The sequence below is a fragment of the Silene latifolia genome, chromosome 5 (assembly GCF_048544455.1).
Source record: "Silene latifolia isolate original U9 population chromosome 5, ASM4854445v1, whole genome shotgun sequence".
Classification (NCBI taxonomy): Eukaryota; Viridiplantae; Streptophyta; class Magnoliopsida; order Caryophyllales; family Caryophyllaceae; genus Silene; species Silene latifolia.
Genome location: NC_133530.1, coordinates 72,779,766 through 72,805,945, shown reverse-complemented (window position 1 = coordinate 72,805,945; position 26,180 = coordinate 72,779,766). Strand labels below are relative to the sequence as shown.

Here is a 26,180-nt window from a genome sequence, read left to right as displayed (position 1 = left end):
GTGTTTAGTAAATAGTAATCATGTGTAACTAGCTAATCATTTTATAGCATTTATGACGCTAACAAAAGAAAAATTGACTAGTCAAAAGCGTGGCATGATTTAAAAGAATCGTAAACTAATGAAAAGCCTCGTATGATCTTCTCCCCTCTTATGAGTTTTTGTTAGTAATTTGTGTATTTTTTGCTTGTAGATACATTGTTTAACCTGCGTAGATACGTATCTCTAGTTGGGTAAATACATATATTTAGGTGACTATATAAATGTGTAAGATACGATCTTGTCAGACTCACAGATACATTTCTTTACCTTATTAGATACACACTTCTGCCAAGCTAGATACACTCTTTTACCTTTCTAGATACACATCACTAGTAAGCTAGATACACTCTTTTACCTTACTAGATACACATATCTGGTAAGCTAGATACACTCTTTTACCTTTCTAGATACATATTTCTGGCAAGTCAGATACACTTCTTCTGATTGATAGATACACTTATTTATAAAACCTTTTGTCACATTTTTAATGGGTTCATTAGCCCTTAGAACTTAGGAAGTATAGAATGCTTGTACCCAGGAGTTGGAGTAGATGAGAAAGATAAATGACTGACTTTTGCAAGGTTAGGAAGATTAACGACAGGAAAAAAGGAGGTTATGATTCAGTAAAATTATTACCACCGACTGTTATATTTCCTCTATTAGTTCAGAAATGCAGCAAACTCCCTGATAAAAAGACTTTTCAATTCGGAGTAATTTACAACCTTCATCCAAATTTTTAGGCCTCAATAAAGAGTAATGCCAACAAACAAAAATGTTAAATATCCTCATGATGCAGTTATATGTTGTTATTTTCATACCAGTTCTATATAGAAGATTACATCTTAAACTAAAATGATGATCAATCCATGGTGACAAACTTAACTAGCAGGTTTGAATCTTCAATTGTATATTGTGAAGCTTTCTATGTCAAGTTCAGCCTTTATATGTTATAAATCTTGCCATGCCGATGAGCCCAACAACCTTGTAGCATTCAGCAATGCGATCCACAAAGTCATCCCACGCCCCCTCCATAGATGCCAAATCAAGCAAATATGCAGCTTCATCTAACGCAATCTACACATAGGATGAGCAAAGTTCACCGCTATATTCACAAGCAGGTATTAAATACTCAAACTAACAAGAGATCAGTGGCATCATTATAGAACCTGAGCGAGCTCTTTTCCCTTATGTAGATCCACTTGCTTTCCTTCCTCACTCAACTTATTCTTAATGTAGTAAATTTGTTCATCCTTCCATTCCGCTATTTCAGCAACTTCCTAAAAGACCAGAGCCCTATTACACCCTTCCAAGAATACAAGAACACGTTGTGGAAAGTGGACAAAACCACATACTCTCTCCATCCCGTTTATATCTATCCTTATTTAACTTTGATGGTCAACCGATGTTAACTTTGACCAACATATGCTTAAAATGCAATTTTCAAAATGATAATATGATAATATTTGTTTTGAATTTTGATCAATCCATGGTAACAAACTTTACATTTTATCCTCGAGTACTGTTCGAAATGGTCAAAGTTGACATGGGTTGACCATCAAAGTCGAATAGAAACAATATAAATGGGATGGAGGTAGTACTTGATATCTGTAGCCCAAAGTCCACCATGGTGATTTCAGTGTGCCCCTGGCTTCTTTTCTAGCTTCTAAGTCACGTCCAACCCTTTGGAATTGCTTATAATATGAATAAACTGGTATTGGTGTACTTAACAGTAGAGTGCATAAATTTAGGGACAGAAATAACAAACCTCAAGAGAATTTCTGCATTGAATTTCTGCATTGAATTTCAAAGTGTTGTTTCTTTGTATAGTACTCCCCTGTTATTAGGGCTGAAATCTTGAACAAAAATAAGAGATCAAAGAAAAGTTTCTCAGAAAAACTCTGTTGTTCAAGTAAATTACTTGCTAGATACACTTCCTAAGTCCTAACAAACCTTGCAAAAGTCAGTCATTTATCTTACTTGCTAGATACACTTCCTAAGTCCTAACAAAGGTTAAAGAATCACTGAGTAATTTACTTGATGGACTAAAACACAGTGCATCAGCTAGGAATTCGACTTATAAGTTTTCGAGTGGGGTACGAGAAATAACTGACCCACTTAGTTTGTACGCGCTTGCTCAGTGTAATCCGTTTTTGTCGGCATTAGAATGCTCAGATTGTCTGGGACGGGATATGAATAATTTACAGCAATGTTGTAGCACTTTGAATGGAGTAGGAAGTTATGGACCCATTTGTAGCGTTGCATTTGGGAATTATCCATTGCTTGATGTGGCTACTAACAGTTCGCAGCAACCAACTCTATCCCAAGAGCTGCAAACAAACACCTGAATCTCTAATATGTCTACAATTCTGGTTCAAACATTACATCAAGTAATAAAACATCACCCAAAATATATTTATGAGGCCAACTGCGAACTACATCTGAATTCATTAAACTCAGGTAAAAAAACTATTCCCAACTAAACAGTACTCTGACTGAAAATGAATTCCAGTACCCATAGTAGTCACATGGATGCATAATGTAGGTGCACTCTTTTGTGTGTAAAGATACATAAAGAAGATTGCATTGACATATAAAGCAGCTAACAAGCCTATCTTCTAACTCAGATAATCCATCCTTATTGGTAATTCATCTTCATAACATTAATTCAACATCTAAATATCGACCATTCTTTTCAATTAATTTTACCTAATTACCCTATATACCCATGACGACAGCAAAACATTCAGCTAGTATGTGCTCAGGAATTGAGTTGTTACATCTAAATATCAACCATTCTGTTCAATTTCCCGAGTTAGTAACATCAGAAATTAGGAATGATGATAAATAATTTTCATAACGAGATGATAGAGAAACTAGAGAGAGAAAGTTCTGGTTTCTAACTGATTTCTTCATCGTTAAGCAATGGCTAAGACGAGGAAATCTGCAAAAAATCTCAATCAAATTAATAATAATAGACAACAATCTAGTAATAGTAATCAAAAAATCCAAAAAAAGTCAGATATTCCGTCTGCTAGTACTAGTACGAATAATATTCATATCAATTCGCCCAAATCGGGAGGGAGGCCTTCTCTTAGGGTCTCTCCTCTTCGTTTTGAGGTGGAATTGGAACCTATTAATGAAGAGGAAGAATTACATGATGAAATTACGACAACAGAGGAGAATTCACGCGATCGTCCTGTTCTTCAGATTTTGAAAGAAGATGTTGAAGGTGAGATACGTTCGGGTCGACTTCGTGTTTTTGCTATATATTAGGTGCTAATCCACCTAGTACTGTGATTGCTGGATTTATTAAGAGAGTTTGGCAGACTCATGGAGTTGACAAGGTCTCGTTCCTCCCTAACGGCATTTTTCTGGTTCGTTTTAAGACGAAAGAGCAGCAACAGGTGGTCCTTAACACAGGGCATCTTCTCTTAGATAATAAACCTGTGATTATCAAGGAGTGGACACCTGATGCTGTTCTTATTAAGCATGATGTGCAGAAAGTCCCTGTGTGGATGAAACTTCATGGATTAGAGGTTAAATTTTGGGAAACTTGTCTAAGGAAACTTAGTGAGGAAGTGGGGCGTTACATTAAGTGTGATGATCCCACTGCTAATAGAAGTTTCTTTGGATATGCTCGGGTCCTCATTGAAGTTAAAATTGGTCAAGAGTTCCCAAAGGAGCTCTTTTTAAGGATGAATTGGGAAGTATGCGGAAGGCGAGGTGGATTATGATTGGTTGCCTCTTCTGTACTCGGTGCAAGGGGATGGGGCATGATATCTTGCTCAAAGCAGAAAATCGAGGGGTCAAACCGGTTAAACGTGTTTGGAAGCCTAAGACCAAAGGGAATGTTTGTACCTAAGGTGGTCAGCTTTGTACCTAAGACTCGCCGCACCGCCGTAAACAACAACAGTGAGAAAGTAACCCAGTCCCCGCAACACCAGGTTGACAGTTATTACCCCCGTCGTGAGTACTCCTCATAGTGCATCAACTCGGGTGGTAACACTGCTTCCCCAACCAAAAGTAACTCGAGGAACCTTCCTTCCAAGGAGGATTCTATCTCGGATGATGAGAAAGGAAATCCATGATAGTAGGCAATACTCTCCTCAGGGTATTACTTTCTTAGATGCTTTGAATATGACTATTTCTCGAAGTGTGAGTATTGGAAAAAGTAGTTTCGGGAGAATTCGGTTAGAGAATGGGTAATCTTGGTTTTTGGAACATCAGGAGCATGAATAATAGGAATAAACAACTTGAAATAAAAAAGTTCCTTTATCGAATAATATTGGTTTGTTTGGGCATTAGAAACCAAGGTTAAGAGTTGGAATTGGAATAAAGTAAGAAATAAAGTGTGTGATGATTGGTCTATATGTACTAACAAAGATAAACATAAAGGGGGAGAATATGGCTCATCCGCAACCCTCTCAATTTGTGGTTACTTTGTTAAGTATATCATCGATCGACTTTATACACTCTAGTGTTTATGATAAGCTAAGGAATATTACTTTTCATTTTACTATAGTGTATGGTCTCAATAAAGATAAGGAAAGAGAAAGCTTATGGGAAGATTTAGGCCTCATTAGAAATGGTGTGACCTCTGCCTGGATGGTGTGTGGAGACTTCAAAGACTTATGCACCTGGATGAAAGAGTTGGTGGCACAACCGTCGCTTGGAATGAAGTTATGCCTATGAGGGACATGGTAGCTAAATGTGATCTGGTGGAGCTAAAAACCATGGGAGCCTTCTTCACATGGAATAACAAACATGAACATTCCTCCAAGGTTTATAGCAAAATTGATAGGGTTTTGATAGATGATACCTGGCTGCAGCAATTCCCGGATTGTTTTGCTCATTTCTTACCTGAAGGGCTCTTTGACCATTGCCCGTGCCTCATCCAATTTCAGACTGAAGAAGGTAGGAAGGGGGTACCATTTAAATACTTCAATATGTGGTCTATGTTGGACAGCTTTAAGCAGATGGTGAGTGATCACTGGGATATGGCCATTCAGGGGACTCCTATGTTCCAAATGATCAGGAAATTGAAACTGTTAAAGCCTAAGCTAAAGATGTTGAATAAGGAGAATTTCAGTGACATTGAGAATATTACTCAGGTCACTGAACTGTCTTTACAGGAATTCCAAAAGAAGCTTAGGACTGATCCTTTGAATGAGGGACTATGTGCCTCTGAGGCTGCTTGTGCAAAGGAGCTAGTCTTTCTCAAGAAAGCAAGAGCTCAATACCTTATAAAAAAGTCTAAAGAACAATGGATGGAGAAAGGGGATGAGAATACAAAGATTCTATCATAACAAAGATTTCAAACATAGAAGACTGAAAAATAGGGTTTATCAGGTGAAGACTCAGAATGGGATTCTGTGTCAGACTCAGCAACACATACAGGATGCATTCCAAGATTTTTATGTCAATCTTTTAGGGTCTTCTAAACCAGTTACCTCTATTAATCATGGGATTGTGAGGAAAGGAGCTTGCCTTACCAATGAGCATCAGAAACTGCTGCTTTTACCTGTGACTGATGAGGAGGTCAGAGCTGCCATGTTCTCTATCCCTGGGACCAAAGCCTCTAGCCCAGATGGATACAGCAGTCAATTCTTCAAAGACACGTGGGCAATTGTAGGGAAGGATGTCATCAAGGCTGTTAGAAGTGTTTTCACTTCTGGAAAACTTTTAAAGGAGTGTAATGCTACTATTTTAACCTTGATTCCCAAAGTTGAGGTGCCTGAAGCTGTTCACCAGTTTAGACCAATAGCTTGTTGTAACACCATATATAAATGTGTTGCCAAGGTATTGTGTACTAGGCTGAGTAATATTTTGCCTGAAATAATCAGTCCTTCTCAAAGTGCATTCACTAAAGGAAGGGACATAGTGGGCAACATTCTCATTTGCCAAGATCTAATTAAATTGTATAATAGGACGGCTTGCTCTCCTAGAGTCATGATGAAGATAGACTTGCAAAAAGCATATGACTCAGTTGAGTGGGCTTTCTTACATGAAATGTTGGAAGCTCTAAATTTCCCTCCAAGTACTATTGCCATCCTGATGCAATGTGTATCCACCCCTACCTATTCTATTGCTCTTAATGGGAATATCTTTGGGTATTTCAAAGGGAGAAGAGGTTTGAGACAAGGGGACCCCCTCTCCCCCTTACTCTTTACCATTTGCCTTGAATATTTGAGTAGGATCTTGGCTTGGGTGCAACAGCAAAAGGAGTTCAGATTTCATCCCCTCTGCAAGAGAGTCCAATTGAGTCATCTGTGCTTTGCAGATGATCTCATTATGTTCTGCAGAGGGGACCTTCCTTCTGTTGTCTTACTGTTGAGGGCCTTCAAAACCTTCTCAAAGGCTTCAGGTCTGAGTATGAATCAAGGGAAGTCCAATATTTACAGCAATGGAGTTGATAACTCTACTATGGCTAGGATAATCAGGCTCTCTGGGATGCAAAGAGGGACTGTTCCTTTCCGTTATTTGGGTGTCACTATTACACCAAAAAGATTGGGTGTTAATGACTGCCAGCATTTGATTGAGAAAGTAATTGGCAGAATTAAAAGTTTGGGTGCACGAAAACTGTCTTATGCAGGAAGAGTGGTGTTGATTAAGTCTGTACTGCATAATTTACACAACTATTAGGCTCGTGTCTTTATTTTACCAAAGACTGTCCTTCACAGGATTGATTGTGTGTGTAGGCAGTTCTTATGGCATGGTACTGATATGAAGGAAGGTCCTGCTTTGGTGGCATGGGATAGCATCTGCAAAAGTAAAAGAAAAGGAGGCCTTGGTTTGAGAAGTTTGTACTGGTGGAATATTGCTGCAGTGGCAAAATATGCCTGGTTGATAGCTAAGAAAACTGATCACCTGTGGGTTAGATGGGTCCACGCTGTTTATATGAAAGATAAAGCTTGGGAGGACTATTTACCTGGGCAAGGGACCAGTTGGTCTTGGAGGAGGATCTGCTGGACTAAAGAGTTGGTTAAACAGCATCTGTTCAGTGTTGATGATTATTCCATAAAGCTAGGCTACTCTTGGTTGGTTGAGGAGGGCCCTGATAAGGAGTGGCATCAGTGGTTTCCAAATAGCATCATGGTTCCCAGACATAGCTTCATTCTTTGGTTGGTAGCTCATCAACGAATGCTAACTCAAGACAGGTTGAGGAGAATGGGAATTGCTCATGATAATGTCTGCTTCTTATGTGGTAACAGTGAAGAGATCTTGGAGCACCTATTCTTTAAGTGTGACTTCAGCAAGAGGTGTATACATATTCTCAATTCTTGGATACAAATTGGAGTGCCTGAGTCCAATTTCATTCTCTGGTGGATAAAGTGGCGGCATAAATCTTTAATGGTGAAGAAGGTTTTTGCTGCAATAGTGACTGCTGTGGTTTACCAGATCTAGATATGCAGAAATCAGAGCAGACTGAAGCAGTATGTCGTATCTCCTACAGTAGCTATGAGACGAGTAAAGGATGAGATGAAACTTCGTATCAGATGTAATAGGGTGTCTTCAAAAAGCAAGAGTGCATGTAGGTGGGTAGAACAACTATGTGTAAGCTAGTGTATGTTGTGTTAAGGAAATCTTAGACAAAAATGATTTATGGGTGATTATCATTTTAATGAAAGCTAACATTTTCCCAAAAAAAAAACATCAGAAATTAGATAATAAACAAATAAAACAAGAGTGAACCAACAGCAATATCACCTCCATCTACGAGCTTGCACCCCTCTGCAATCCTCTAGTCGGCACCTCCCGTACAGTCCTTCGATCACTGTCGAGCAGCCCAGCATCACAGACAGTGGCTTGGACAACCGCAGCAAGCAAACAACACCAACATTCGACCCACCTGAAAAATCATAAATATGCAACCACCACGATTTGAATACTCCGATGACCAAAGAGGATATACAACAATCTCCTATCCGGATGTCATGCCTTTTGAATAGGACATGGCTATTTCATGAGTAATATACACATGTATCCAGAGTAATATATAAGTGTATCTAGAAGTACTAATTTATGTATCCACATACCATTACCATCGAACCCATGACCCATCACCACACATGACTAGTCCACCACCGCCTCCGCTCACTCCCACGACCACCACCACGCACAGCCACCTACTGCCCACATTGTCGTCACCACACACCAACAAGACCACCCGACAACCTATTAAATAAAAAATTTATGGTGCAATGACAAGTTGGCAAAAAATATAAAAGAATCAGAATCATAATAATGGCAATAGGGTTGTCGGGAAAAAAAACATACGAGATAATCTTGGCTGTCTGAGCATATAACTTTGACAGCAGTTGCAGATGCATCACATTCTATTGGTTCTAACTTGACAATTTTGTTCACATTCTCTTCATTTTTCACCGTGTTCTTGGTCGCATGCCCACAAAGGTCTTGTTTGAACTCTTTGAACTTGCTGGATTCTTGCTTGATGTGTATTATATTTTTGCCTAATCACAATAGAACATGATCAGCCTACGATATTTGAAACAATTTTGTTATTATTTTCCTGGCTTATTTGCTTTGATTTGCTAGTAAGCTACCCATCATTGTCACATAGGAATTACATAAGTTTTTGTTTTCTTGTCTCATCTAAGTCGCGCAAAGGCAATAGGAAAACAAGTAGCTACCTTCAAGATCTCCGTAATTCTGCTCACTGACAGAAGAACTAGCACCAAGAAAACTTTGATCCTTTGTATGACCATAGACTTTTTGTTAGTACGACCTAGTTTTCTGATTGTTTAGCATCAAATTCTGACCTGCACCAGATAACTAATTCAACATACAGCAACTTGCATAAATGGAAACTACTTAGAAACTACTTCAAGAGACGACATAGCACATATGCAAATGGTTAATATATATGCAGTATCTACCATCAAAATCACAAAATTGTTTGACAAAATATGATCTCAAAATCAATTACTAAACCTTATTTTTCGAATTCCAATTGTTTAGTAAAACCTAACTTTGTAGATAATTCATGAAAAAGGAAATAGAAGTCGGAATTAAAGCTTACGTTCTCTGAATATGGAGGTGTAATAATGGAGTTAGTGTGCATGTGTATCGATGGCCTGCATAGAGAAAATGAGGGAGAGAGAATGTTAATTAGACGGAAGTTGAAGATGAAATGAGACGCTTGGTAACAGATAACACCATGTCTGACGGTTGTCTGGAAGCTCCAACAGTTGGTAGCGGTGGTGGCGGTGGTGGTAGTGGATGAGGGAGAAGGAAATCAGATGTGGTGGTAGGGGCGGATAAGAATGAGATTGAATGAAGTCAGGGCATTGAGTTTGGTGCGCGTGTTTTATAGATTTTGGGGAGTTCGTACGGTTAAACGGAACTTTAGTTCGCACCGAACCCCGACCCTATATATATATATATATATATATATATATATATATATATATATATATATATATATATATATATATATATATATATATATATATATTTTGAGATCCAGTGAGAACCAACAATATAATGAGAACCATGAGAACTCCACCTTACGGAATGTTTTTAAGAAAAATAATGACATATTTGGATTCGGCGTAGAATTTTATGGCTAGAAAACATATTTCTTGATCCAAAAAGTATTAAAGTATTGACGGAAATCGAGGCGAAATACAATTTACTAATTTTCATGCACTTATTACTCATTTTCAAGTATCTAACAATATTCATGCACCTAGAACTCGTTTTCATGCATCTAGAATCCGTTATTTTCATGCACCTAGTAATCATTTTCATGCATGTAATATTTTTCATGCACCTAGAATTCATTTTCGTGCATTTATAGCCGTTTTAATATACCTAATTGTATTTTTGTATATTAAGTTTATATTTTGTTAATAAAATCGATAAATTTTGTTTAGTTATACTAAAATATATGTTTGAATAAACTAAACTAATGCTAAATAATCTATCAAAACTTTCGAAACAAGTTTTGGTGGAGATTTAGTGAGGGTTCTCATGGTTCTCATTATGTTAGTGGTTCTCACCGGATCCTGACCTATATATTTATATATATATATATATATATATATATATATATATATATATATATATATATATATATATATATATATATATATATATATATATATAGGATCCTATGAGAACCATCTTCCCATGAGAACCGTGAGAACCTCAAGTTCAGAACTTTTGTACCAAAAGTACAATAATATTATACAAAAGGTTCATAAACTTTCTACCAAAGGTACATGGGTTCGTTGCCTCTCTTATTACCACTAGACTTGTGTAAGACCGTCTAAAGCAAGTATTTTACGATTGAGAATTTGTGTCATCTTCACATAAATTATTTTTCAAGAGAGAAAGTAATCAAACAGTAGTAGAAGAATTCCAATTAGGATTTTTCTTTAATTTGAGGCAAGCTAAAATTAGACGAAGCATTTGCATATTCCAACTACTAAATTCCCAGCAACCAAAAGTAAAAAGAGAATACACCATGGGTAAAGTATTCCAACTTGCAAGAATCTTTGAGCATATTATGAATTGATAAATTTATTTTTCGTGCCTTAGGAAATGGACACATAGATGGTACATGTGGACTCTTATTTACCCCTCACAGCATAGCAGAGCATTACACGGCCCTTTTTTCGTAGTGTATTTTTTTTTTCAATATCTCACTACTCTTCTGTTTACGAGTAAAACAAAATCTAATGCTTTGATTTAGTTCTTATACGATGGATTTTGAGGCTATTTGCTCGGTCAGTAGATGTATATCTCTTCTCTTTATTTGCAGTTAACGTGGATTCTTACTAGCTTCTTAGTTTATTGATTAATGGATTCAATTTGATATGTAACCGGGTTTGAATGTGGTATTTGATTGTTCTTTGGTACAATATTATGTTAAGGTAAATCAAAGGCAAACAAATAATTATGACGTATGGAGTATAATATAGTGCAACCTAATAATGTACCTTTAGTAAAAAAGTTCTGAACCATAGTCTAAATATTGTTGTACCTTTGGTATAAATGTTCTGAACCCGAGGTTCTCATGGGAAAAGGGTATATATATATATATATATATATATATATATATATATATATATATATATATATATATATATATATATATATATATATATAGATAGATAGATAGATAGATAGATAGATAGATAGAGAGAGAGAGATAGATAGAGAGAGAGAGAGAGAGAGAGAGAGAGAGAGAGAGAGAGAGAGAGAGAGAGAGAGAGAGAGAGAGAGAGAAAAATGAGTAATGAGTCCACCAAAATTCATTGATCCATAAGTCCTCTTTAGGACCATTGAAAAGATGAGATGAAGGGTTGAGATTGAAGACAAAAAGCAACGGATTAGTGCAAAAAGTAGGGGATAAATGCTAATTAAACTTTTTCCCTCACTACCTTCACTAATCAACCACTAATTTTACTATATATCATTTATTTTCCACTCACTTCTCTCTCATCTCACACAATTATCATTTCTCTTATCTCTCTAAAAACCCAAAAAATCAAAAACTGTCAAAAAAAAAAAAAAATTCCCCCTCATTCTCTCATTATCCTCATCAGTCATCACCATACACCACCCGACATACCACCCACCACTCACACACCTGCCACCACCACGACGCACCACCTACCGCTCACACACCCGCCATCATCACCACGACGCACCTCTCCTGTCGGCGACCACAACACCACCAGCCACCCTTCTCGTCTCCTCTAACGCCACCATCAACAACAACCACCACCAACAACAACACACCTCCTTTCAGATCCACCACCACCGACAACCACCACCACTCCCCACGACAACCACCACCACCATAACCAAATACACCACACACGACCCACCACCATAACCTGACAACCGCATCTCCAACCGCCATTAACAACACCGACAAAGACACTCCTGACATCTGCCGACATTTCCCACCACAACCCGACACAACCCGCACGCCAGTCCCACGCCTCACCTCCACTATCACGACCCACCCTCTACGACACCACTCACCGCCACCACTCCTTCAACACCACAACTACACCCCACCACCTACAACTATAACCAGCAAAAACATTTCCAACTACCTCGACCACAAGATCTGAAACAATGAAGGTGGTGCGGTGGTGTTTCTGCGGAAAGGAATGAGAGGAGAGGAAGGACAATGGTGTCCCGCCAGTCGCCACATCCATTTCGTCCTCCTCCTTGATTTTTTTTTAAAAAAAATTTCAGATTTGCTTTAAGTTTTATTTAGATTTGTTTTTTTTAATCGACTGATGTTAGTCTCACCCAAAAAAATCTCGTCTTGTTATTATATTGTTTTGTTTCAGATCTGGTTTTAAAATTTAAACTCGTATTATTTTATATTTACACTCGTAGATATGGATTTGTTGGGTTCCTTTTTCATTTTTTTTTTTGGTTCATTTTCGAGATCTCACAAATATCATTTTGTGTGGTTTGGTGAAAGAGGACAGTGGTGGTGTTGGTCTCATTTTTCAGATTTACAAGTGTAAATCTAAAAAAAAAACACTTGTATTTTATTAAAGTTACATTCATTTTTCAGATTTACATTCGTATTTTATTAAATTTACATTCGTAGATCTAATAAATATATAGTAGATTTTTGAAAAAAAATCGTATTATCATGATTTTTATTCTTAGATCTAATAAATATATTTATTATACTCATATTTCTTTACATTTACACTCGTATTTCTATACATTTACACTCATATTTCTTTACATTTACACGCATTTTCAGATTTACACTGATATTTCTTTACAGTTACACTCGTATTTCTTTACAGTTACACTCGTATTTGTTTACATTTACACTCATATTTTTTTACATTTACACTCATATTTCTTTACATTTACACTCGTATATCTGTACATTTACACTCGTTAAAATTATATAGATTTGCACTCATATTTTTTGTGGATATGAGTTGGTGGTGGAGGACGACGGTGGTGGTGTCTGTTGGTAGTTGGGCTAAAGTTTTACTCGTAAAGGACCAAAGTTACACTTATAAAGGACCAAAGTCACACTCAAAGGACCAAAGTTACACTCTAAAACCTTCAAATTTACACTCGCAGACCTTCAAATTTAGACTTAAAATACTACATTTACACTCGTAAAATACCACATTTATACTCGGTAACATGTTAAGATTATATAAATTCAAATTGTAGAAAATTGCCTAAAAAATCAAATTACACTCTTAAAGTACTACATTTACACTCGTAAAACATCAAAGTTACACTCGTAAAATGTTAGAATTATATAAATTCAAATTTTTCGTCCCAAAAAATCAAATTTACACTCTTAAAATATTACATTTACACTCGTAAAACATCAAATTTACACTCGTTAAATATTAAAATCATAAAAATTCAAAATTTTCGTCACAAAAAATCAAATTTACACTCTTAAAATATTACATTTACACTTGTAATACATCAAAGTTACACTCGTAAAAAGTTAAAATTATATAAATTCAAATTTTCCGTCACAAAAAAAATTACACTAAAAAAACTTCAAAGTTACACTCGTAAAATGTTAGAGTTACACTTGTAAAAAATTTTGCATACAAAACCGCCTCATAAAACTCATACAACATTACATTTACACTCATAAAACTCATACAACATTATATTTACAGTCATCAAATCTGAAACTCAAAACTGATTAATTAGGGGCTAGAGAGAGAAAGAAAAATTAATTAGTGTATAGAAATTTGATTAGTGATAATTTTTTTTGGTTATTTTCAATCTCAACCATCCATCTCAATCCAACCATCCACATTTTTTTCCTTTTCTTTTTAATAGCCCTTAATTAATTTCATCTCAACCATCCATTGAGTCCATCCAAAGGCCCTTAGAGGGACTTATGGACTCAATGGGAGAGGAGGACTAATTAGATCTCCCTTCTCTCTCTCTCTCTCTCTCTCTCTCTCTCTCTCTCTCTCTCTCTCTCTCTCTCTCTCTCTCTCTCTATCTATCTATCTATCTATCTATCTATCTATCTATCTATCTATCTATCTATCTATCTATCTATCTATCTATCTATCTATCTATCTATATATATATATAAAACTTCATACGCATAAAAGAATATACAAAATTAATTTCTCCTAACCACATGTTACTAACATAAGCCAATTAATAACATCATTCATCACGTAAACATGTTCAACGTCATACTTCACATACTTCTATAATCTCATCAAATTCATCCAACTCAATCATATACTTCATCCAACAAATATGTCTTAAAGACAACAAAACAAGTAGCGATCCCATGACACACCCATAGTGACCGGTTAAAAGTTATAAGGCGAGCTCACGACTTTAGGACGTCTCCCAAGCTTTTGCATTAGCTCATAAAAACTCCTACCCGGGTTCATTTTAGTTTGACTCTCTATATTCATTAGATTCATTGGTTACAGGTTCCAAAATCGTCGCTCTGATACCACTTTGTAACACCCCCATACACCAAGGTGCCTTACCAAGACCACCCTAGTACATGGAGATGCTACCATCTCGGTTACCCGAGGTATAGTAATCAAAGGAGATCATCATAAGAAACGTACTTTAAGTTTAAATATTTAATGTGCGTACAACTTAAACGAAAACTGGAAGTATAAAATACAACCGTCTCAAACGAAAATCCGAAACTGAAATGAAACGGTCATAGGCTATCAGCGGAAGACTAAAAGACTCGGACTAGTGATGACTCCAACCCCAGCTAGATCCTGCGCGCACACCATAGATATACCTTCTATACAACTGTTCATCATCCCCGAATGGATCACCAATGTTTTCAAAACATTTAAACGGGATCAGTTACTGAATAATCAAAGTAAGCAAACAGCAACATCCAAATACAAAATCACATTCCTCCAACTCTAATTCATCCCCAATCATCTCTCTATACACTAAAGTGTGTAGACCTTCCAGAATACTCATCGCAACAGGTATTCCTCACCGCCATGGGACCGCAGCCTTGCCACCTAAGCCTCGCTCAACACCGTAGAGTGAATAACTCATGACCATTAATGTGCACATCCCCCTTGTGACGAGAACCACAAGGGGCGGAACAAGGGCGTGAAGACATTCCCGCAAATGACTTCACTCAGCCGAGGATGTACCTCGCGAACCACAGACAATTACAACCAAATACCAAAATACTGATAATCATGCAAATACAAAGAAATACAATTAAAAACACAATGATAACCATGTAATTCATCCACCACATTAACTTAATTCAATTACACAGTAACCGAGTAAGAAAAACCCTACCTCGGATGGAATCACCAACAATAATAGCAGTAGATCAAAAAGCTTCCTCTACGAAATCACCTCCTATAACAATAATGCATACAGTTATAATCTACCCTAGTAATTACTCCCAAAACCCACCAAATCACCCAATTAAGGTTTAACGAATATTAACAATTGACATAAAAACAACATAGAAATATTACCCAAACGATGACGATCACAAAGGTATAATGATCTTAGAAATATGACAACCTTAGCCTTGAAATTGATAGACAAACAGGAGAGAATTGAACGTCGTTTTGTTTTCTTGTGAAAAGTTTAGAAAATCAAGTAAAAGTGACAAAACTGTCGATAGAAAATTTAAATACCTCTCCACGTTTTACTATCAAACCCGACCGTAATACCCGAGCTACTCGATCGAGTAACTGACGTACTCGATTGAGTACCGCCTACTCGATCGAGTACATTCAAAGTAGAATGCACTCCAGAATCCGTACACAACTTACTCGACAGAGTAAGTCCTACTAATGTGTCCATTTTATATATGCTCTTACCCCATATTTTAGCTCAAGTTTATATGATTATTGCACTAATATTAGTGATTGTGTGAGCTAATTCCGTGTTCTAGTTGCGTTTGCTTGTTTCATCATGTTTTAGAGGAAATTAAGCTAATAGTAGCTTTCCCCGTCAAATAGCAAGCAATCGGGTTCACGAGGCTAACAAAGACCAAGCATGACCATGGAAGAGTGTGTTTTCAAGCCCAGACAAGAGTTGTATGAGATATGGATTGATGAATGCAAAATTATCATACAAAAAGCCCAAAAGAAAAGTCCAAATTTATGTGGAAAATATCAAGCTTAGGATGCTCCTTTAGATGCTCTTAGGTGGTATTATGAAGCATTAACCGGAGGCTTAAAGAAGGTATTAAACACCAAACTTTGGATTCCTTGGGCATTAACTAGAGGAATTAAGAGGATCGAGCTGGAGAGCCACCTCGTTTTAGCTTATTTTCATTTCTCCCTTGGTCCTATATAAAGGTTGTTGCATTCCATCCAATTTTAAACAATTCCCATTATGTTTTAGTTCACAAAATCCTCTAAATTTCAGATTAGTTTTACTCATTAGGTTAAGTTTAAATTAGTTTAGTTTTTATTTAAGTTGTTTACATTTCTCTTTAAACATTTCAAGTTATAATTCAATTACAAGTTATTTACATTTCATTCCTTGTTCTCATTTGCAAGTTCTTCCATTATCAAGGTAATTTCATTTCTTTCATTTTTATTATTCATTTGTCTTTAGATAATTTACAATATGTTGGAGTAATTTCCTTAGTCTAGGGACTAGGGAGGCCATTCAATAATTAATATATGTAAAATGATAAATTAGGTTGATATAATATTGTCTAATTGTTTCTATCACATGTTTGTACCATCACGATTAATATTTGTTTAGTGGTCATAATCATCGATTAAGTTTGTTAATTCGTTTTATAAGTCGAGAGGCACGGAATCGGATTAGACAAAGCATGTGTCGTAGGACGACCTAGTCATAAACGAGAGTTTCTCTAGGACCCAGTCTATGGTTGACACTAATATCAATAGGTGGGTGTCTTTAAGTCTAAACAATTGACAATGCTATTATTTCTGAGTTTAACATGAATATATATTTACAATTGCATGTGTGACCCGACTGCCTTAGACTCCTCTAATCATATAGTTTACAACTTTTTATTTGCATAACCAACAACCGACGAACCGACCTCGATAGAATTCAATCCATAGCAACTTGTTTAGCGAACTCCTGTCTCCTTGTGGTTCAACCCCTATTATTACATTTATTTGTGTTTAGGGAATTTATCTTTTCATAGGTGTGCGATAGCCTATCAAATTTTGGCGCCGTTGCCGGGGAGACGGTTTTGCTTGTTATTAGTTGTTGAATTTTATCTTGTTTTATATTGTCTCGGGGAACACTTGTTCCTTGGGATTTTTATCACGGTTTTCTTGTAGTTTTAGTGCCTTTTTCAGATGGTAAAACTATATTAAGGGGGGCCTCATATCCGTCCAATGGGTGTATTTCTTTTTCTGCAACAACAAAACCAACTTTTTCATGACTATTTGTCCCAATTTGACGAATACGTTAATCATATTGCTTCTTTCGGATTCATTTACAATGAATATGAATTGGGTCAGGTTGTGCTTGACGGAATGGATTCTGAGTCCCGTGATTTGGCTCTTTACCTGAGTTGTGAGAGTCTTTACTACAAGAGTGCGGGGGAGCTTTGGGTTTTCCTAAGGTTCATGGCCGACCAATGTCGGGAAGTATCTCACCAAAAAAATTGAAGCTGTGTCGCAGAGGAGCTCACAATGCTTACTCAAGTTTATTTGGAGCAACAAGCGTCTAAAGCTCGTTCCTTAAAAAGGCTCGAAGACATGCTAACAGAAATGCGAGAAGAAAATGAGCGATGTATCGAGGCTTCTACTATTCCACCTTTCCAATATGAGTCTTTTGCCCCTAATAATTTAGAATTATTGGACGATGATAATGATCATAATTTTTCTTTTGAAATTCCCCATAACATCACTCCAATTGACCACTTAGAGACTCATGTTAATGACATTGACCTTGTAACGGATGACACCCATGACATGGATATTGTTGGGCCCGATTTTAATGACACAGATGAGGTTACACCAAAAACCTTTGGAAACCTTTGAGAATCCTTTCACGGAGGATGTAGTTGACCCAATTGTGGTTGATGTGGGAATTCGCGATGAGCCCATCGAGGATAAGTGGGAAGGACCGACCATTTTCAATGAGACCCACCTCCTTGATTCTTCATGCCACCAATTTGAGACCATATATGATGATAATTTGTGCACTAACGATTTATTTCATAGTTTTAAGCATGACGCTCCATTTCTTGTTGATGAGTGGAGTAATACGGTGGTTGTTTTTAAAGCCTCTCCTATGCATTTTGATAAGATTTTTTATCCTTATCCTTTGACCTTTTATGCGTTAATCTTATCAATTGCGTATATCTGTTTTTGTATTGCCCATGCACAGGTATATGATCGGCTTCTAAGGGCTTTGACTTATTTTTTAAGGTTGATGAAGGTCACAACGTTCGAAAAATAGGAATCTAGCAAGACTTAAAATTTGCGCTTCTTGGGAGGCAACCAAGTTTTTATTTATTTTTGTTTTTTATTTTCCGCAATTTAATGTTTTTTTAGAATTAGAAATAAAATTACTAGACTTGACAGTATTTATTTTTATGGTTTGTAGGTGAAAAAAATGAAGAAAAGGAGTCTCGATGAGGTTATGCACGCTTCCCCATGCCAAGAACCCTATTCGGGGTCGTAACTTTCATCAACAGGACGGAATTAAGAATTATAGATAAAAGTCAAAATCGGCCTAAACTTGGTCAACCCCGATAGGGAACGTAACTTTTTTCGTAAAAAAAAACCAAAATTGCCAAATCACTTGCAAACATCATTCCTTCATCAATTATTCAATTTTTTGGCCCTTTTCTTGAATTATTGATGAATGGAAGAGTCTCCCGTATACATGCTAGCTTGAGGGAAGGCTAGCAAGTCTAGTAAGTGTTCTTTCCTTTGCATTTTAGTTTATTTTCTCGCAACCCATTAAATATGACTTCTTGTCCTTCTTGTTTTTGTGCTTTGAGCCATTTTTATGGTTTCGTTGGATGATTTACATGTTGACACAATGAGAACAATGTTGTGTTTAGCTTGGGGGGAGGGATTGCATTCACATCTTAGTTAGTTTGCATTTTCAATTCAATAAAAAATCTGAAATTTGAAAATTTTGTGCTAGTTCTTGCTTCATATGCTTTGCTTTCCTACCTTTTGTCATGGTTTTATACTAATATCCCTATGCATTTCGTAATGATAGCTGCTAATGATTCTTTATTATTGATGGGATTATAGCTCCATGGAGATGTCTTGATATAGTAGGTGGAAGATGGAATTTGGACCGAATAAGCTTGATTTGACTATTGGAAATTCACAAAATTGGTAAGGTAGAACCTCCTTAGACCGATGCATCCATATCTGGTCTCTCTTAGGTGAGTGTAGGTCTCCTTATGGTGTGTGTTTCATCAAAATGCACAAGTTTTGTCTTTATTCCATCACTAACAAGCATTACTTTCATATTTTCATTGCATTTGAAGCCAATAACTTTGATTATATTGCCCATTTCTAGCCCTTTTTACATAACGCTTACAAATTCCCTAGCTACATTATATATTTGCCTACCTTGTCAAGTTAGTAGCTATTTCATTGATGTAGGGTGCTTATTTGGGATGTGTCTTAATGGAAATCATAGTGAGTTTGGTTAAACGTAATTGCTAATTTCCGTTTCAAATGATTATGAAAAAAGAAGAGAAAGTGAAATGAAAAAGAAAAGAAAAGAATCATGAACAATGAGAAATGAAAAGAAGAAAAAGAACATGATTTGAAAAGGAATAAAGGACGAAGAAATAAACTCCCATGCTTTATTCATATATTTTGGGGAGTATTTCTATGTTTTACATTGAAAAAAGAGGTCAATATATTATTTGGATTCTAAATATTGGGTTACTATAGGATCGGTATTGAGCATCCTTACATTTGGTCGTTGTTAGCTTGATCACCTAGCCCCACAAAACCATAATTCACATGTTCTCCCTTATTACCCATTACATGTTGTCTTCTTCTTACCTATTTGGCTTCTTATATGTTTGCATTTTTTATTGTTTTGTCTTGTGTTTTGGATTGATTACCATATTAGATTGCGGGCATACTCTCATGAGTCGAGAATAGGTGAGTGTTACTCATATAAATATCCTTTCACATATAAAAGAGCTTGAGTGCACCGTGAGAGTCCAAAGTCAAACGATCGTGCAAGAGCTTAAAAGTCCATTTGAATTTTTCCATGTTACGCCGCATGTAAATCTCATCTATATTTTTGCATTATCCTTATGCCCATGTTGATTCGGGATTTGAGTCATTATGCTTATTAGTTTGATTTGGGATTTTGCAGTTGATGGGAATTGGTTTCTTGTGACAATCAAGAGTTTAGCTTGTGAGAGTTTGATGTGTCCATTTTATATATGCTTTTACCCCATATTTTAGCTCAAATTTATATGATTATTGCACTAATATTAGTGATTGTGTGAGCTAATTCCGTGTTCTAGTTGCGTTTGCTTGTTTCATCATGTTTTGTAGGAATTTAAGATTTTAGTAGCTTTTCCCGTCAAATAGCAAGCAATCGAGATCACGAGGCTAACAAACACCAAGCATGACCATGGAAGAGTGTGTTTTCAAGCCCAAACAAGAGTTGTATGAGATATGGATTGATGAATGCAAAATTATCATACAAAAAGCCAAAAAGAAAAGTGCAAATTTATGTGGAAAATATCAAGCTTAGGATGCTCCTTTGGATGCTCTTAGATGGTATTATGAAGTATTAACCGGAGGCTTAAAGAAGGCATTAAACACCAAACTTTGGATTCCTTGAGCATTAACTAGAGGAATTAAAGAGGACCGAACTGGAGAGCCACGACCCCGATCGGGGGGGGGGGTGGCATCCCCGATCGGGGTTACCTCGTTTTAGCTTATTTCCGTTTCTCCCTTGGTCCTATATAAAGGGTGATCCATCCAATTTTACACAATTCCCATTATGTTATAGTTCACAAAATCCTCTAAATTTCAGATTAGTTTTAGTCATTAAGTTAGGTTTAGATTAGTTTAGTTTTTATTTAAGTTGTTTACATTTCCTTTTAAACATTTCAAGTTATAATTCATTTACAAGTTATTTACATTTCATTCCTTGTTCTCATTTGCAAGTTTTTCCATTATCAAGGTAATTTCATTTCTTTCATTACTTTTATTATTCATTTGTCTTAGATAATTTACATTATGTTCAAGTAATTTCCTTAGTCTAGGGACTAGGAAAGTCATTCAATAACTAATATATGTAAAATGATAAATTAGGTTGATATACTATTGTCTAATTGTTTTTATCATATGTTTGTACCATCATGATAAATCTTTGTTTAGTGGCCATAATCATCGATTAAGTTTGTTAATTCGTTCGATAAGTTGAGAGGCACGGAATCGGATTAGACTAAGCATGTGTAGTAGGATGACCTAGTCATAAACGAGAGTTTCTCTAGGACCCGGTCTATGATTGACACTAATATCGATAGGTGGGTATCTTTAAGCCTAAACAATTGACAATGTTATTATTTCCGAGTTTAACATGAATATATATTTATAATTGCATGTGTGACCCGACTCCCATAGACTCCTCTAATCATATAATTTACAACGTTCTATTTGCATAACCAACCAACAACCGATAAACCGACCTCGATAGAATTCAATCCATAGCAACTTGTTTAGCGAACTCCCGTCTCCTTGTGGTTCGACCCCTATTACTACATTTATTTGTGTTTAGGGAATTTATCTTTGCATAGGTGTGTGATAGCCTATCACCTACTCGATAGAGTACCCAACAGCTCACATATCGGAGGTATTAAAGGAGTTTCGTGAATAATCATCTCAGCTTTACTTCGAAATCCGCGCCGTTGTTCCTTGCTCTCCTCGTCTCCCTTTCTCGGCCTCCTCTCTCTTTCTCACAAATTTTTGGTCTTACTTTTATCTTAAGAAGAATGATAAAAGGGTTCGAGTGCTTAGATTAGGTATTTATATAGTACGGGTCAAACTAATTACTTAAACAACTCGAGCCATACTCGGTCCCTACATACAGTCACCCACACTCGGACACAACGACCGCTTTCTCGGCATACACTTAGCCAAAACCTCATAACCCGTTTATATAACTAATTACCGACTCACTAACTCAAGCTCGCAAATATAATTAAATTAGGAAATGTAATTAAATATAATTTATAAAATAATGAATAGGAAATATTACAGTACGAGGTGTCGATGCGAAATAAACATATAAAATATTATCTAACACAGTATAAAAATATGGAGTATTACAATCTTCCCCTCTTAAAATTAACTTCGTCCCAAATTTCGCATCGCTCTCAAAACAACAGTTTACTCAAGAGTATCACCTCGTAAAAATGATAATGAGTAACACATAACCAAATGTAGTATTAAAGCTTAACCGTTTTATCACCGTACTCGAACTGAATCGACATGGTATTTATGTTAACCAAGGGTGATATGCAATATGGCCAATATAAGAGTAAATAAGAATAAAAATAAAGAAAGAAAGAAATTTGATATGAACTAAGTATGTTAAGTTCGTTGCTTTGTAATTAGTCAACATGTGTCATCGTACTCGGATAAAATCGACATGGTATATGTTAACCAACGATGAATATGGATGAGACTAAAAGTGCTTGCAAATGTTAATAAAAGGGAAAGTGAAAAAAATGATAGAAAACTGTTTAAATACTCATGAATTTGTAATTAACCAACAAATCTCATCGAAACACGGATAAATCATCATGGTAGAATTAATCAAGGATGATTTTCGGAAATAGTTTGTAAAGAAAGTAAAATAAAATGGTAAAAACCGTAATAAGAAAGTGTAAGAAAAAGGAAGAAAGAATAAAAGGAAAAGATAAAAGGAGGATACCTGAGAGGTCCTTCGGACGCGAGCTCCAGTGCGGATGAGAGGCCCCTGTCTTAGGCCAAAGTTCGATTTTGGCTCAATCATTCCATATTTAGATCGTGTTATGAATTGTCCATGTTTATTTATGTCATAGAAACATGAAGTAAACGAGTTGTTTAGATCCTCATACTTATATGTTCGGTTGCTTAAGAGAAATTCACAAAGTGTATTTTTGCAAGTCGGAAGATTCGATTTAAAAACCAAAGTTTGTAAAGGGTGTTGCTTTTAGCTGTTGATTGAGTGTAGTTGGTCAAGTAGGTTGGTAAAGTGTTTTTAATGCACGATGACGTGACCAATCAAACACTGTGTAAGCCTCGTGTTTTGGATTGGTAGGTCACTTATGAAGTTGAGGTCTAGAATGTTAAGGGAGAAAAGAAAGGGCAGACTTTCAGGTACCTTAAAATGAGGCGGGGGGTATTTATAGAAGAATGTGTGGTGTTGGTTGCTTGAGGCGGTTTTTTGGCTACATGGCTAAAAACAGGCCTCTTTAGGCGCGAGTGTGCTGTGAGACAAAGGGTGTCTTGTTCTTTTCGCGAATTTGGATTTTCTCGCAATCGGTTTTGACTCTAAATAGTGTCATTCCGACACGTCGACGTGCTTAAAACATTCTAGATATTTTTAAAAAATTTGAAAAGTTTTTCATTTTCAAAATCGGTTTTCGAGCTTTTTGACAATCCGTCATACTGATTATCGATTAGACTTTGCGATTCCAAGACAGTTATAGTCCGATTATTATCGGGTGTTTGTTGGGATTCTTCAAATACCCCTATCTGCGCAACGAGGACGTTGCGTTCTTCAAGTGGGGGTGACTGTAACACCCCACGGTAATTGAAGAGGTCCAGTGATAGGCTTAAATGACTAGTGCTTAAAGGGATTGGAAGTACTACTCATATCAACAAAGTGCACTTTCTTTTATGGTCATCCATGCAAAAGAACTCCAAAGTTAAGCGTGCTTGGCTGGGAGTAGTCTTAGGATGGGTGACCTCCTGGGAAAGTTTCCGGGATGCGCATGAGTGAGGGCAAAATTTTCATTTTCTGACCTACTAACATTTTTTAGCTGGAATAATTATATCTATATTAGATAAAATTACTCTAGATACTTGATGCGTAGCACTTTTATAGTATTTTACCCTTGCTTTTATCCTTACTTAAAATCGATTTTGTGTGCTTTAATAGTAAAAAAAAATAGCTCATTTTCCTTTTATTTCAGTAGCATTTAGTAGTTTAATTTTAATTAATCAAAGCAAATACTTCCGGGCCTCACTCGAGGAAAACCATCATCTTCAATTCTGCGATCCTTCCTTAATGGAAACTCAAGGAAAGTAAAAAAACAAAAAAAAAGAAAAAAAAAATGAAAACCCAAAAGTCAAGATTAGGGTCAAGATTGACGAAGACCGAGGCCCTGTTCTTTTGGACTGAAATTGTCTGAACTGAACTGAACTAAATGGAGCTGAACTGAACTGAACTGAACTGAACTTAATAGAGCTGAACTGAACTGAACTTATTATAACTGAAATTAAGTCCAAAAGAACAGGGCCCGAGACTAATTCATTCTCTCACCACCCTTCATGCTTAATACAATCATCCTCAATAACGGAAAATGCACACGACGCTCTTGAACTTTGATATTTTGCCTAAAATATTCAATTTTTTAATCCGGAAAATTTTAAGACGCTATAACTCGTGTTTACGAGGTCAGAAAATGAAGATTTTTTTTCAAATTGATTATCTTTTCGAGAACTACGACTTGAAAAAGAATTGCCGAATTTGGAATTCGTGACCAAGAGATATGGTCACAAAGTTTGTTCGGTAAAAAACTTTGACGTACAAAAACTCCTAGCCACGGGTCCAAATACGACAATTTTTTTTTCAAATCGTAGTTCTAGGAAAGATAATCGATTTGAAAATAAAAATTAGCACTTTCTGAACTCGTACAGAACAAAAAATTGGATATTTCGAATAACATGTGGAACTTTCACGTACACTTTCCCTTGATCACCATTATGAACCTCCATATAAACCAACACTCATGTCAACCTTGCTCAACCACAACACAATCAATCTCGCACCTCCCCACATAATTGGAATTAATAACACTGAAGTCGACATATTCCAACTACAATCCGTCTCCCTTGTGACAGACGTTATCCGTCACAAGCTGAAGACGGAGCGAATACATACCGTTTTATATATATATGGATCAAGGTGCCCCATATTGTGTGTATTATATTAATGCATGATTTGACAATACATATTAAAAAAATAAAAAGAAATGGGAGTTCTCCCTCTGAAATGTAACCATTATAAGAATAAAAGGTACTCCTAAGTATTACAACATTAAGAAAAATGGTAACATACTACTTTGTCTTAAAAATGTTACCAATTTAGTTAGTAATGTGACAATTTTACAATATGTTTTACAAGATTTGAATAAATTTTATAATGATAACCATCATAATGATGGTATTTTTTTTTTGTTTTTTTGGAATGTAGGTGAGATTTTAATGGTTTAAAGAAACAAGAAGATTGAGGAGGTTGGATGAGAGATAGAGATTAGAGAGCAACGGAGGTTTACGTATAAGGTGGGCGGGAAATGATGCTTTTTTTCATGATTAATAGTAATGATTGACTATTAAAATAATGACCGAGTACTATCTAGTAGAGCAACCTATAAACAACTAGTCGTAATCTAGTCTACAACCCACTCACTTATATCCAGCCCACATTAATACAAAGTGGTACCATCTAACCCGTATGTTGGGTTCCTTATGTTGATGATAACATGCCCATTTGATTTGTGTCATCTTAGTTTACCTTTTCAGGATATATGATCATATCAAGCATGGATTAAGAAGTGTTGAAGTTGTTAATCATCCCTTTGTAATAAGTCGTTGTGTCATCTAATGTACAAGCAAGAAAGTAGAGTATATTAGAGTAATAGAAACAGTCCAGACGACTGTTGCTTTCACAAGTAAACAACTGCTTGGATTATTGCCACAACTCGTAAAACTTGAAGTCTCATTTTATCTTTCAAAAGCCTTTCACGTGACTCTTATTTTTCAAAGATAAAAATCAGATTTTTATTAAGGAGATGGTCTTCAATAAAGAATGGTTTGAATTATTATTTTCAAAATGTTTCCTCTTTATGCAAATTCAACCCTTTGGTTCTTTAAGAAAACAAAGAATGTTTTTTGCCATTT

At 36.1% G+C, this 26,180-nt stretch overlaps 2 long non-coding RNA genes across 3 annotated transcripts; both read right to left on the bottom strand.

Moving 5' to 3' along the window:
- Nucleotides 1–799: 799 nt before the first annotated feature.
- On the bottom strand, nucleotides 800–2,865 carry LOC141657551 (uncharacterized). 2 transcript variants are annotated; one of them, XR_012548792.1, is made up of 3 exons: nucleotides 1,805–2,865; nucleotides 1,206–1,316; nucleotides 800–1,113 (listed from the first exon to the last, which is right to left on the bottom strand). It is a non-coding gene; the product is annotated as an uncharacterized LOC141657551 (long non-coding RNA). The 2 variants fall into 2 exon arrangements; XR_012548791.1 differs by lacking the exon at nucleotides 1,805–2,865 and adding an exon at nucleotides 1,638–1,727 and having other exon boundaries at nucleotides 800–1,316.
- A 5,031-nt stretch (nucleotides 2,866–7,896) lies between these two features.
- LOC141657550 (uncharacterized) lies at nucleotides 7,897–9,389 on the bottom strand. The gene is made up of 3 exons (XR_012548790.1): nucleotides 9,080–9,389; nucleotides 8,691–8,819; nucleotides 7,897–8,510 (listed from the first exon to the last, which is right to left on the bottom strand). It is a non-coding gene; the product is annotated as an uncharacterized LOC141657550 (long non-coding RNA).
- Between the last annotated feature and the right edge of the window lie 16,791 nt (nucleotides 9,390–26,180).